Raw genomic sequence first — 14119 nt, 5'->3', positions numbered from 1 at the left:
GAGAGAGTACAAGGAAGGAAGTGCCTCACACCAGTGGGATATCAAAATAATAAATTATATTACTTCTTACCTTAGCACTGGTGAGCGTTACTTGGCTTAGTGTAATTAGCTTCAGCTGCTGTGAAATGCTGGGTTCACTGAGGGTTTTGGATTTCCTGGGACATGGTATAGGGTTCTGCTCTGTATGTCACATGGGGTGAATACTAATGGTGCAACCCAAAATAGTACCTCCACTGCATCCTCAGGTACACACCACCCCGAATGCTGGGCGCCGATGCCTAGAAAATCTTGAAAACTTAAGGGTTTGAGCCACACCTTTAGAAAACTCCCCTGATGATTTTTGTTCATTATAACTCTCCGTTTTAATAATCTTAAAAATATTTGTTGAGGTATGGATAGCATGAAGGCTATTGTAATATGGTAATAGCAGCTAACTTGTACATTAGATGTCCTTCCTGACAAGCCTGTAGGTATTCTTTTGCCCTGTCACACAGCAGCTGGTAGATCTGGGACCTAAGCTGTTTGATTTCAGGATCAATAACTCTTCACTACTTGATAGGCTTTGATAGATTTTTTTGCTCCTAGATTTTCACAACTCTCAGGATAAAGCAAGCAAAGCACTTAGCACCTGGTATATGTTAAAGCTTCAAGAAGTAATTATCACTATGTCTTAGTGGTTATTGGGTGTATATGTCAAGACATGAGGTGTGCTATATTTCATGTTTCTTACAACCCAGAGATTGGCAAATATTAAATGATAGAGGAGTGAAGTATGATGACAGGAGATGTAAGGCTTATTGGGAAAGTGGCATGAGAACTTAGAATAATGTTTAGAGCAGGGAAACTTCCTTGTAGAAGTCATACTTGAGCTGTTTTTGAAAGCTGAACAGAAATTAGCAGACAGGAGAATAGAAAGGAGGAAAGTCATATTTAAAAATAGTCTGGTCCGGGGCTGGGGATATGGCCTAGTGGAAAGAGAGCTTGCCTCGTATACATGAGGCCCTGGGTTCAATTCCCCAGCACCACATATACAGAAAATGGCCAGAAGTGGCACTGTGGCTCAAGTGGCAGAGTGCTAGCCTTGAGCAAAAGGAAGCCAGGGACAGTGCTCAGGCCCTGAGTTCAAGGCCCAGGACTGGCCAAAAAAAAAAAAAAATAGTCTGGTCCTACCAGCCTGAGGTAATGATTTGGGATTTACCCACAGATCACTTGGAGATATTTAAAGGAGTTAAGCAGGAGAGTGACCAGATATCAATTTTAAGATTACTGTGAGTGCTGAGTAAAGAACAGATTACAGCTAGATAAGACTGGCTCTGTGAAGATCATCTTCAAAGCTGTTTCAAGAGCCCTATGAGAAAGAGGGGTGTCTGAATGAGGTGGGGACCTTAGAGATTCTACCTGGTGGATTCAAGAACTATCTAGGCCTAGGTGAAATGGTAGTGGTTAAGTAATATCCTATGTCTACTTCTTCCGTCTCCCTCTTCTTCCTACTTATCACTGAAATGGGACCCTGGTTAACGCCATTGATCATCTAATAAACATGCCTCATACAACATGTGTTACAACCTAACTTTTCTGCCATCTCCCCTCTCATTTGTAACCTCAGCTTGAAACCTCCATACACTGCCAGGCTGTCCCACTGCCTGCTTCCCGTACTTACAACTGTGCTCTAAGGCGACATTCTAAAACTGTCTCAAACCTATCTTGTATACCAGAAGCTTGAAGGAATGCACATGCTGCTTCTTAACACTAAAAAATTGAGCATCTCAAATGAGAAATAATACAGGTCTCTCAATTGTCTCTTCCCATTCAGAGATGGAATAAGCAGATGAATTATTCCACTCATTTCTACTAGGAACCAGTTTTACTTGCAAGACTGTATAGCTAGTTGAGGTCACGTTTAGGAGAGGTTTGGTTGTTAGATAGATGTCTTCAATTCTTCATTGGTTTGCCTAGTAGTTGTATGGTTAAAAAAAGTAACAACAAAAACCCACACTTCTAAAGACCTGACTATAAGGTTAGGTGAGAGGATTGAAGTAGGAAATAGAAAGTCCACATGGCAGGAAAAAAAAGTATGAATAGAATTCATGAAGTAAAAAATCACCCAAATGACTTCTTGAATCTTGTCTGAATCTGAGTGTTTAACAGTCTTGTGATAGATTGGGTGAATTTGGACATGTGATATACTTTGAATGCTTGTGTCCCCAGAAATTCATGTACTGAAACATAAACCCCTATTATAAGAGGGACTGTGGGCCTTTGGGAGAGTAGAACATGAGGATGGCATCTCATAAATAGCTTGGTGCCTACCCCTTTAATCATGCAAGCTTACACAATGAGAGACGGCTGTCTGTGAGGAAGTTGCCTCTACCTAATACAATTTGTTGGACCCTTCAGAGAGGTGGAAGTGACATTTGGACTCAGTCACAGAGCCAGAGCCAGTGGAAACTATAGAGGAGGGAGGTAGGGAGAGGGAAAATGTTGGCTGACCACCAATTTGCATACATGATCACAGTGCTAGCACCAAGTTGAGAATTACTGGGAAAGGAAATGGCTTAGAGGAAATTAAGGATTTTGTTTTGGATATCATAATCAGTCTAAGTAGATTCACATTCAAGTGGAGATGGACAATAGGCACTTAGCAGCCATTTGCGTGCTTTCTTTACTTCCTCTTTTTATTCTAACTCCATGAGTTGCAGACCCAACCTCTATTCTGTACTTTCCCCAGCCAGTCATGAAGGCAACGTAGCTCTGAAGCGCTTGATACTCTGCAGCGCCCAGTGATAATGGATTCTTGTTACTTCCGTCTTTTCTCCCCTTAGTCAAACACATAATAATTCTTGTTGCCTGAGTTCCCTGAAGGGATATTGTGAGCATCAATGATATAACTGTAAAGCATATTGAGCTTTTGGGGGAAGCAAACTGTTTTATAAATCATGAAGTATTGGAGTGTTGACAGGCTGTGAGGTGCCTGTCCAACTGAAAGAAAAATGCAAACATTAGCTAAAAGGTGGCTGTGCCTCAACATTGTGAACGATGTCTTTTCTTTGTCCTGTCTCCCTTCCATTGTCTTCATGGGGCAGCCCCCAGAGCATGTGTGAATTATGAGGTGCCTGGTAGGAGCAGTGATAGAACTCATGGAGTATTCACATGCTTCCCGGCGCTGACTGTTTTCACTATGTAGCTTGTGCTGAGTTTTCAGATCACAAACTTTAGCCTTCAGATTTTGTTCCTTTCCAAGACTGTTTGGGTGTATTATGGGTCCTTTCACTTCTATATGAATTTTAAAATAACTTTCATCTGGGCAGCCACTCTGACCAGGAATAAGAAATTCCAAAACTCGACAGTCCAAGCCTTCTTAGTCTTACGTTTCAAGTGTGTTAAACAGACTTGTTAGTAAACTCATCGGTAGTCTAGGGTCATGATCGTGCAGGTGAATGGAGACAAGCCCTTGCTTGGAGGAAGGAGAAGCCGGGTGGGAACATGGAGCCCAGCAGTAAGAGATACCAGGAGCACATCACATTCCAATTTGTCTAACAAATCAGCCACAGGTACAGCCCTGCCACAGGTCTTTTTTGCTGGTCACTGAGAGAGTGGAGATTGAAATCAGGATTTTCCTCAGAGCTACTGTTCAGAACCTGATTCTAGTGTTAGTAACCACATAAAAAGTAATAAATATATGGCTGCCATTGGGAATGAGGGACCTCTAATAATTTTAGGACGTATCTGCTTCAGCCCAAAATTATTATAGTGGCACACTACCATATTTCTTTTCAGGTATGCAGATGCATGCACATTGTGTTAGTCCTTTGCAATTGTTTCGTGAGATCCTTTAAAGCCAATTCATTATCCTATGAAAAAAGCACATTTAAAGTCTATTTATGGAATTCTAAAAATCTTAGAAGAAAGTACCTTTAAGTGATACGTGCTTATTTTCCAAAGTGAGTTTTTACTCAGACCATTTGTTTTCGGGTTTGGAACACACATTTCTTCAGACAATTATCCTCAAGACACAAAATCCCTGTGGGATTCCAATATACACTGTGAGGAATATTTATTAATTTACATGAAAAGTCTTTGCTACTTGAAATTGGAGCGAGACAAGCCACTTTTCTTTTTTTTTTTCAGGGCCCTCAGGTTTGAATTCTCTGTACTTTGGGTGTTTGCTACTGCTGGGCAGTAATGCCTGGTTGTCAAGGTCTTATCAGAGCATAGGGACATTGGTTTAGAGCTGGATTGTTCCTGCAAATCTTTTCCTACTGCATACAGATTATAAGCAGCACAAAGACCACAGCTGTTGCATTTATAGTCACTATTAGGAAATGATGCCAGGGCAAAGGAAGGGGGTGCCATGGTGAAGGTTTTACACTCCCCTTGCATTTAATTTAACATAAAAATGTTATATTTCAAGCAGAATTTAAAGTGTACTGTGTAATTTTCCAGTACCGTTAACTCTTTTACATCAGGTGAAGTTACGGTTTGGCACTTATACACAGTGTTTAATAGGAAAATTCAGATTATGATCAATGCTTGCAGTTTTTATACCCCAAAAGCATTTTATCATGTGCGGGACAAAGAAATGCATTATGGAACTTGGAGCAGTAGAAAGAGTGCCTTGCTTTCAACACGGCTGGAAGATGCACATCTACAGCTCCTGCTGAGCCCTCAAGTGGGGGTGACATCTGTCCTTGTTGTGCCGCATGGCACAAGTTCAGTCAGAAGAGGGAAAAAAAATCTTTCTTTACAGATTTACTACTTTGGCAAAATCAAGCAAACAAAAAAACCTATCAGATATGATTTTGGAAATACTTTATACTGTATATTTCAGAAAACAACAACAACAACCAGAAAACATACTGCAGTGTTTGGGGGCCTACACAAGGAATTGTGAAAGATTTCTGAACTCTCTCCACACTCTGGGCGGAGGGGGGTGGTGAGTGGGGGGAGGGGGCGTGTAAAGGTAAAGTGAGGGTAAAGTGAAGTCAGGTACCCAGACATCCGGGAGATAGGAGATGAGGTATCTGAAGCAGGATGTGTGTGTGTGTGTGTGTGTGTGTGTGTGTGTGTGTGTGTTATGAAGCTTGAACTCAGTGCCTGGGCACTGTCCCTGAACTTTTTTTTCCCTAGGCTAGTACTCTACCACTTTGAGTCACAGCTCTACTTCCAGAAGCAGGGTTCTTAGGGTTCATTTTTACCAATTCTGTTGCCTGGTATATCATTTCAGACAATGTGTTCAAATTCCTATCTTCAAAATGGACAATATGTCCTTCATGTGTCTCTGTGCATCCACTCCATCCATCATCTCTCCATCTATCCGTCTATCCATCCATCCATCTACCTACCTACCCACCTATCTATCATCTATTAATCTGAATAAAGAAAGGCACACCCCAAATTCCAATTCTGCAGCTAGAACAATTTAAGGTAATACCATCCTCAGCAAATGTATCTTAATGTATCTTGGATTAAATGAAAATTTACTCTAAAGAATATAAAGGAAAGATTCCTTGTGAATAAATATTCAAAATTACAAAATTACCCTTCAAAATTACCCTTTATTCAGTTACATAAAGTTAGACTTACAAAATGGACTTGTTTCCAATGATAGACAAAATGTATTTTAAAACTGTAAAAAGTATACAAGGGCATTCATAACCTTTTGAGCCAAACCCATATGGTAAGTAATATTTGCAAGGCAAATATTTTGAAAATACTTCTCTCCTTCTGCCTGCAATTGCCTAAATGCAAGCCAAGGGTTAGCAGTTGGCATAAGCCTGAGGAGCTGTTAGCCAGGCGAGGGCTTTGCCTTACTGGCCAATGTTAATGTATGTTTCATTGTCAGTGCTACAAATTAGCATTCCTGTAAAGATATGTTCACTAGAAAGTAACATCTGCAGTGGGATCCGAAACCATGTGGTGACTGGGTTAAGAAGACACTTGGTATTTTATATTGTCACTATGAATCACAGCCAGATTTCCTTGTTGAATAAAAACAATACATATAAACCCTAAGTCACACAGCATGGATGTTTATGATGACTCAATTTCCCTGGTATAACATAAATTTGAAGAATACAGTTGCTTGGTTCATAGACTCTACAAATAGCTGTTCTTAAGGAAATACTTCCAAAGCTTATATTGCCTTATATCACCATCTAGCCTTGCTAGACAATTTTAGTGTAATTTTTGCAAATAAGTACTTCTTATTTTCAAAGTTGTCTTGGAAGTTTTAGCGAAGTATGCCAATTTCGCATGATTTTAAGAGTCTTAAAATGTTCAACAGAGGACAGAGAATTCTATGCTTTATTTCCTTCATTGATACTTTTGAAACAAACATAAAATGGGAAGATTTAATAGCCAATGTTTTTAGTAAAGCGTAACATGCTATTTTATGTATAGCCAATGAAGGTTGGACATTGATCTCAGTTTTCATCATCAGGAAGTCAATTATGTAATATAATACACAATACAAAATACTATTATTATAAGGCAGATGACATATTTGAGTATCTAATAATTCATTTCATGATAAATATGTTATAAAAGGCAAAATTGTTTAGGATTAATCATATCTTGTAAATTGCTAACAATAACAAAATCAGAAAATAATACTTTAGGGTGATATGGTAGGTGCTGTTTCATGCCATGCTAATTCAATTTTAATGTCTAGTTGTTGTTATTTTTATACCTAATAACTTGATATTTAAGTCAAAAGGAATCTAGTAAATCTCCTGGGTTGTATGGGGTAGTTTACACATCTGGACAGTGATCTTTTTCTTTGTTTTTTTGTAAGAAATTTCTGTAGCCAAATGTTTGGGAATCTGATTTTATATCTTCACTTAGAGTCAATTGCCAGTGGTTCCTGCTAGAAGGATTTATCTCTGCCTACCTTGAAGAAAGCAAAACAAATCTTTCTTTTTTTTATTTTGGAAGAAAGAGGAAGGATGAAAGAAAGAAAGAAAAAAAAGAAAAAGAGAAAGAAAGAAAGAAAAGAAAGATGGATGAAGAGGCAGTAAAGCTCAGATGCCCAGAGTGGGCTCTGCACAGGAAGTAGTTCTGATGTGCTGTGCGGGTTTTGAAGGGCAGGGGAAGGTAGAGATAATGCTGGCTAAGGACCCCAATGTGGATGCATGAAGTCGGCTGCCCTTGGCTAGAGCTGAGGCTGCAAAAAGAGTGCTGTTAGCTCCCAACAAACCTTTCTTTGACCCAGAGATAGGTTTTCTCCTGAGGCACGAACTCTGCGCATAACTAGAACCTCCTTTGGTCCCCACAAGGAATGACACAAAAAGGCCATAGTGTCTTCCTGGTCTTTCCATCTGTTCCTATCACAAGTGGCTACTGGTGATAGTGCACATGGCTCCTCTAATGCTGTTGACAGGAGGCAAAGGGCCTGGAAAGAGGGAGTGGAAGCAGATTAATGTCAGTAATTGCTCATCACCAGCTGCCATGAAAATAGATGGACCAATGGTGGGTTGGCAATTGCGCTTCCAGCCAGAGAGGCTTTCAGTGAAACGTGTGAAATCTGGAGGGTTTCCAGGAGCCCTCAGCTGTGGTAGACCAGGATAGAACGCCAAGTGCGTAGATCCCCTCTGAGTCTATGCAGTGTGTCTTCTGCTCATGCCACTTTATTCTGATGAATTCTAGCCTCTTCTCTCTTCTGTTTGGGAAGGTTTAGACTGATGATGCTTATCTATTCCTGGACAAAACGTGTATACATTTGTCTCAAAATTTTGAGGTACCAATAGAAATATTCTTGTTTACTGAAAGCCAGATGAACAATTTTTATAATTGCTTAAGATAGTCTCTCTCCTGGGGCAAATATATCCACATGGGTATTTTCCTCAAGATATTTAGCTAAAGAAAGAGCCAGTGCACATCTATGATGAGCTTTTCCACATTCCTCTATTCATTTGCTTCCAGGGCTGGGGATTGAACCCAGGGCTTTACACATGTGAGGCCAGTACTCCTGCGCCCCATCCCCACTCCTCCTAGAGAGCCTGGAATGTCATTACAATAGAAAAGAGAGAGAGACAGAGAGAGACAGAGAGCATTGTTGCAAAAGAGTAATTTTTCAAAAAAAACCACAATAAAGTTGCAACAAAAATTAAAGCAGACCATCTCTTTCCTCTAAAGAGATGGCATTCATTAAAGAAATATACATTTGGAGTTTTTGAAGATGTATCTGTTGCCAACCTGGGAAATTAATCTTCATGTTCCTTCAGAAGGGGAGAGAAGAGAGACTAGAGACAGGATGTAAACTGAGACTGGGGGGGGGGGCTGTTCATAGGTGAAGATGGTTTCTAGAAGAGTGGGAAAGGGAGAATGCTCGTGTGATTATTGCCATGGTGAAGGTCAGAGGAGAGCTGCACATTGAGCATGCGTGACTGTGGGTGTGGGGTGAGTGCTTGGACATGCGTGACTGTGGGTGCGGGATGAGCCCTTGAGCATGCGTGACTGTGAGTGCAGGGTGAGTGTCAAGAGAGCTGTGACCTTGGGCACCATGCCCTAAGTATTTTTCCTCCATGTTTGAAGCATTGCACTGAGAGAGTCCTAGAAGTGGTGGCAAACGTGAGTGACAGAGGCTGTGAACACAGCAGGAGCTTGGTATTTAGTGGCCTTGTGGTCTTCGTTCTTCCATGGTATCTGTCCAGGAATGACAGGGCAGGCAACCCTGATGGTTGTCCACCCTTAGCCATTTCCCCCTTCATCTGTGACTGTTAAAACCACATCTGCTTTCATCTCATCTACAAACAAAACGAAAGAGAACCTTGCAGTGTTTTCCTCCTTGAGTGTTTTTACCTGGCCATTCTGTTACATTAACAACTGTACCATTGAATCAGCTTACTACTGTGAGCTATGTCTACATTATCTACATTCATTGCAACAGTATTACTAAGTATATTTCATTTCGATTTTCCTAAATGCTTTGAGTCTGTTATGATGTTATGTCAATATAAGTTGTTTAATCAAGCATTTGTCCATTCTGCAAATAGACATTGTTTACATAGTATGTGTCAGACTCTGCTCTCAGTGATAAAGATAAAGGCAGCAAATCCCTATGGTCCACCAAGTGAAGACACAGCCAGAAGCACCAGAGGGCAGGGACCATACACTCTTCCTTGCAGCTCAACTCCAGCACCCAGAGGTGGAATGAGGTCACTAAGCAGCTGTTGTATTTGATAGATGTTTCTGCATTTATTTATTCAGGCCCTAACTACAACTAAAGCAGCTTTGTCAAGCAGGATAAGTGTTAGAAGGGCTGGACTCGAGAATTCTCCTGCTAACACATTCTCCAAATGTCTTTTACACCAGCTTTATCCTCTCCTAAGACACAGGTCTACGGCACTTGATAGAAATAGTTTAGAAGCACCTCTAGGTTGTTTTTTTGTTTGTTTGTTTTCAGTTTCCGGAGCTGATAGGCAGAGGCAACCCCTACCTGTTGTTAAAAATATTGGTAAGGACTTGGGTTTTTCCCTGTGGTGGGAAGGACCCCTGGTGGGGGGGATGTATCACTATAACTGATCATTCCTATGCTCAGCATTCAAAGATATTGCCCAGCAGACAGAGTACAAAGTGCCATACATACTAAAATACCCAGAACCTCACACATGCTAGGCAAATACTATGCTGCTGACCCACACACCCAGCCTTGTGTGTGTGTGTGTGTGTGTGTGTGTGTGTGTGTGTCTGTCTGTCTGTCTGTCTTGCATGTGTCAGACCTGGGGCTTCATCTTAGGGCCTGAGCACTGTTGTTCCTGAGCTTTTTTGCTCAAGGCTAGTACTCTATCACTTGAGCCACAGTTCTACTTTTGGCTTTTGGGAGTTAATTGGAGATAAGAGTCTCATGGACTTTGCTGCCTTGACTAACTATATTTTGATTTGGACATAGGTTCTTGCTAACATCTTTGTTGCTAGCCTCAAGGGTGGAATCCTCATGCTTCACCTCCTGAATAGCTAGGATTCCAGGCATGTAGCGCCACACCCAGCTGTACATGATTATTTTAACAACTTCATCTTAGGAAAATAACATAGATCACATTTTATAAAAAGAAAAATTCTGTCCAAAAACATTCAGTAGGTTAATTATGGTCGCTCAGTTTGTGAAGGTGGATTCAAACCCAGTTCTGACTGGCAGCCCCTTTTACTGTGCTCTGTTATTTCTCTCATGATTTTTCCAAAGAAATATTCACTGAATAAATTCATGAGTATCAAACTCTATGTAGCTAGCATAATCTAAATGAATCTATGCAATTTTACCCAGAATTTAAATTGAGATATATGTAAGCCTATGAATTTTCAGGTTTGAAAAGGGGAATGAATACTTGACTGGAACATTGTATAAATATGTATATGAACACACCAATATACCCAGGGAACTATGAAAACCAGAGTACAAAATAATTACTCATTCTAGTTCCCATGTAAAAAGTGCCATTTTAAATTCTCTATCTCAGAACAGATTTAAAACATTTTAAGTTTAAATATTGCCCAAATCAGTTTAGTTTGGACAGGAAGTGTCAGCTAGATGGATTCCTCTGACACATGGAGGTAACTTTCCTATTGAGATAGTTTCTAATGGTCACTTGGGACATTTGCCATCATTTTTCTGTACTGTCTTCCCCTCTTCTTACATTGTGTGAAGTAGTGGGTGATATCAATGTCTGCTCTCATTGACTGGTATCTGTTACTTCTCAGTGGCCATTTGTGATGATGATAGATGTCCTTACTGTTGAAGGTGTCTCAGTATGTTATATCTACCTTCCAAGGCTCTGGGGAGATACTTTACAGAAGCCCAGCATCATGGGACTTAGCTAAGCATCCATTTCCTTAGAGAAGGCTGGTGGGTAGGCAGTGCAGGGAGGAAGTGCCAGAAATGAGAGCAGAGCCCTGGGGCTGCCAATTCCTGTACAGTCTCTCCAAACATCCAAAGTCAGTTATTTCCACACTTTCCTTCTTTTCAGAAGTCAGAAGTTTTTAAAGACCAGGCAGTAAATGTTTGAGGCTTTGTGGGGAAGGCAGGGGTGACAGGGGCTGGGAGGAGTGAGAGGGGTGCAAGCTCTCAGCAAGACCTGTGTAGTACAACATAGAGGTGGCCACATCTCCCTGAAATTTAACTTGCAAACAGGTTAGCAAAGACTTAGGCTCCAGCTAATATTGAATACATATACATCTATTGAACTGTTGCCTCTATACAAGGCTCTGTTATATACAGGAAGAGTGTGGTGATAGCAGTAGCTTTGGGTCCTAGAACATGAAAGACTGGGGAAGAAAGATACCATATTTCACATGGAATTCAAACATAAACTTCTTAAGAGTTAAGAGAGACTTCTATAACACATGAAGCAGAATCAGTGCCAAAACATGAATAGTTTGTAAGAAACACAACAAAAGAAAACAAAAAGCGGGTGCACAGAATAGCAAAATAAAGACAGAAAAGAGGAAAAGTAAGGTCATGATTAAAGAATAATCTTACAACCAACAGTCTGAATGATGAAAGTTGTGTGTGTGTGTGTGTGTGTTTAGATTCTGCAGTTTCAAGTAGTAGGTCAATAAGTGCTCACTTACTTGAAAAATATGACAAAATACAACAAATGTTCCTGCACATTGTGTTCCTGATAGCATCCTTCACAACAGCCAATTATGGGAACAGCCAAAATGTCCTACAAATGGTGGATGGATCAAAAATACATCGTGGGGGCTGGGAATGTTGCTTAGTGGTAGAGTTGCTTGCCTTGCAGCATGAAGCCCTGGGTTCGATTCCTCTGTACCACATACACAGAAAAGGCCAGCAGTAGTTCTGTGGCTCAAGTGGGAGAGCGCTACCCTTGAGCAAAAGAAGCTCAGGGACAGTGCCCAGGTCCTGAGTTCAAGCCCCAGTACTGGCAAGGAAAAAAGAAAAAAATATATATTGTGGATATACAATAGAGTTTTATTATTAGTCAGGAAGATTGAAATTATGTCATTTGCAGAGAAATGGTCTGATCTGGAAAAAGAATCATTCTGAACTGAGTAAGCCAGGTGCTAAAAGACAAAGGGTACATGTTTTCTGTCATATGTGGCTCCTTCGCCTCAAATACACCCTCTCATACAAACACACACAGAGGCTCATATGTGTACATACAGGAACACATTGACTAAGTATAGTATATATATGGAATAAAATTCCGTGGTATAAAACCTTTGAGCAATTAGCAGCTTACCGAAGTGAATATCAGGAAGGTGAGACATAGTTTAAAATGGGGAAGCTAGTGGGAGGGAGTGCTGAGTAAAAGTAATATTGGAAAAATGCGGTCAGGCTAGATGTACATATGTGAAAAAGGAAGTAGGAGACTAGATAATACTGCAAGAGAAGGAGTACAGAGGGGGAGGATGATAGAATGGGTGATTCTGATCGAGATGTACTGAACACCTACATGAACATGTTAATCCTTACCCTCTTGTACAACCATTTGGGGATTCACAAAACAAAAACAACTGTGGGGTTTTCTTTTAAGCAGTGAGGGATTTGAGGGTTTTGGAAACAGAAAAGAAGTTATGTGGGTTTTATATGAAAAGATGAACAGGTATGATGTAAGTAGCTTGGATTGGAAGGCAGAGAATTGGCAGAATAGAAACTAGTTAGGAATCAAGTGGAATAGTCCAGTGAGTGAATTAAAGAGTTGGATCAACACATTGGAAATTTGAAGTAAGAATATAAATGTATACCTACCTATATCTATCATACAGAAAAAGAAAATGGATTTAAAAGGCAGCCTAAGAATTAGAATGATTGAATACAGGGAGCAGAGAGAGTTCAGGAATGCTTGTAGGAGCCAAGATCGGAGAGCCAGGAGAGAAATGCTCTTAAAGAAATAGGGAAATCTGGGAGTAAGGCCAATTTTGAGAGAAATGTGATTAGTTTAGCCTTGAATATTTGACTCAAAATGTAGGATAGAAAGGTTGTGTACAATGTCACAATGCAGTTTCCTCATGTACAGAGCACAGTATCATTAAGAGTTTCAAGAAGGGAATATGGAACTGAAATTGTCTAAATCTTTTATATTAAATTATGAGAACATGACTTACAACAGCAGAAGAGCAATTGCATGACCAATCTAGCTGGACAAGCCACAGTCACAAAGTGTATAAATGCTCTTGTTTATTTTATAAAAGTATATGTATGGGAGAACAGATGAGGAATGTTGGAAGTAGAGTTAAGCTGTGATTTTAATGTAATGTTTTTTATTAAATGTCAGTGATCATTGTTTTAGAGACTAATGGCTGTCTTGTGATTTAAATCATAGTACATTTCATTACTGATAGCAATCAAGTGATATAAAATTGTAAAAGCTACATAGCCTTAAATCATGTTTAATAAACTGAAGCATATGTTTTATAAAGAACAAAAGAGAAATTCTGCTAAGTCATGAATCTCACAGTTCCTTTCTCAAATGGAGCTTCCCAACCTCAGCCTTTTTGACTAAGTCCTTAAATGAAATTTTGAACAAATCAACAGATTTGCTATGAAAAAAAATGGCAGAATAAAATGGTGACACTTCCCTTGTACTCAGGATAAATGACCAAGACACCCATTCTTGTTGTCTTCATGTATATAAAGAGATAGAAAGAGGGGCTGGGAATATGGCCTAGTGGTGGAATGCTCACCTCGTATACATGAAGCCCTGGGTTTGATTCCTCAGCACCACATAAATAGAAAAATCCAGAAGTGGCGCTGTGGCCCAAGTGGTAGAGTGCTAGCCTTGAGCAAAAAGAAGCCAGGGACAGTGCTCAGGCCCTGAGTTCAAGCCCCAGAATTGGCGAAAAAAAAAAAAAAACAAAAAGAGATAGAATCTCATTTACATCCATCTGTTGGTATACCTTGCAGATAGTGTACTTCTTTTGGAAGTGGGCACAAGCTGTTTGGAAGGCCGCGGAGAATGAGGACAGCCAGCCTTGGCAATAGAGTGAGGCTGAGTCTCAGTGATAGAGAAAAGTGCTGTGTGTAGTAAGGTGTGATTTCTGCTGCCTGAACCAGGAGGTGATTGGTCACTCAGGTGTCTTGGTTTCTGAAAGGATGCATTTTGAAAAAGAAAGTTCCCTTATTAATTCATTGTGTGGATTTTAGTATTCAGGTTTAGGG

This window comes from Perognathus longimembris, chromosome 25 (genome assembly GCF_023159225.1).
Source record: "Perognathus longimembris pacificus isolate PPM17 chromosome 25, ASM2315922v1, whole genome shotgun sequence".
NCBI lineage: Eukaryota > Metazoa > Chordata > Mammalia > Rodentia > Heteromyidae > Perognathus > Perognathus longimembris.
Note: the sequence above shows the minus strand (reverse complement) of the source record.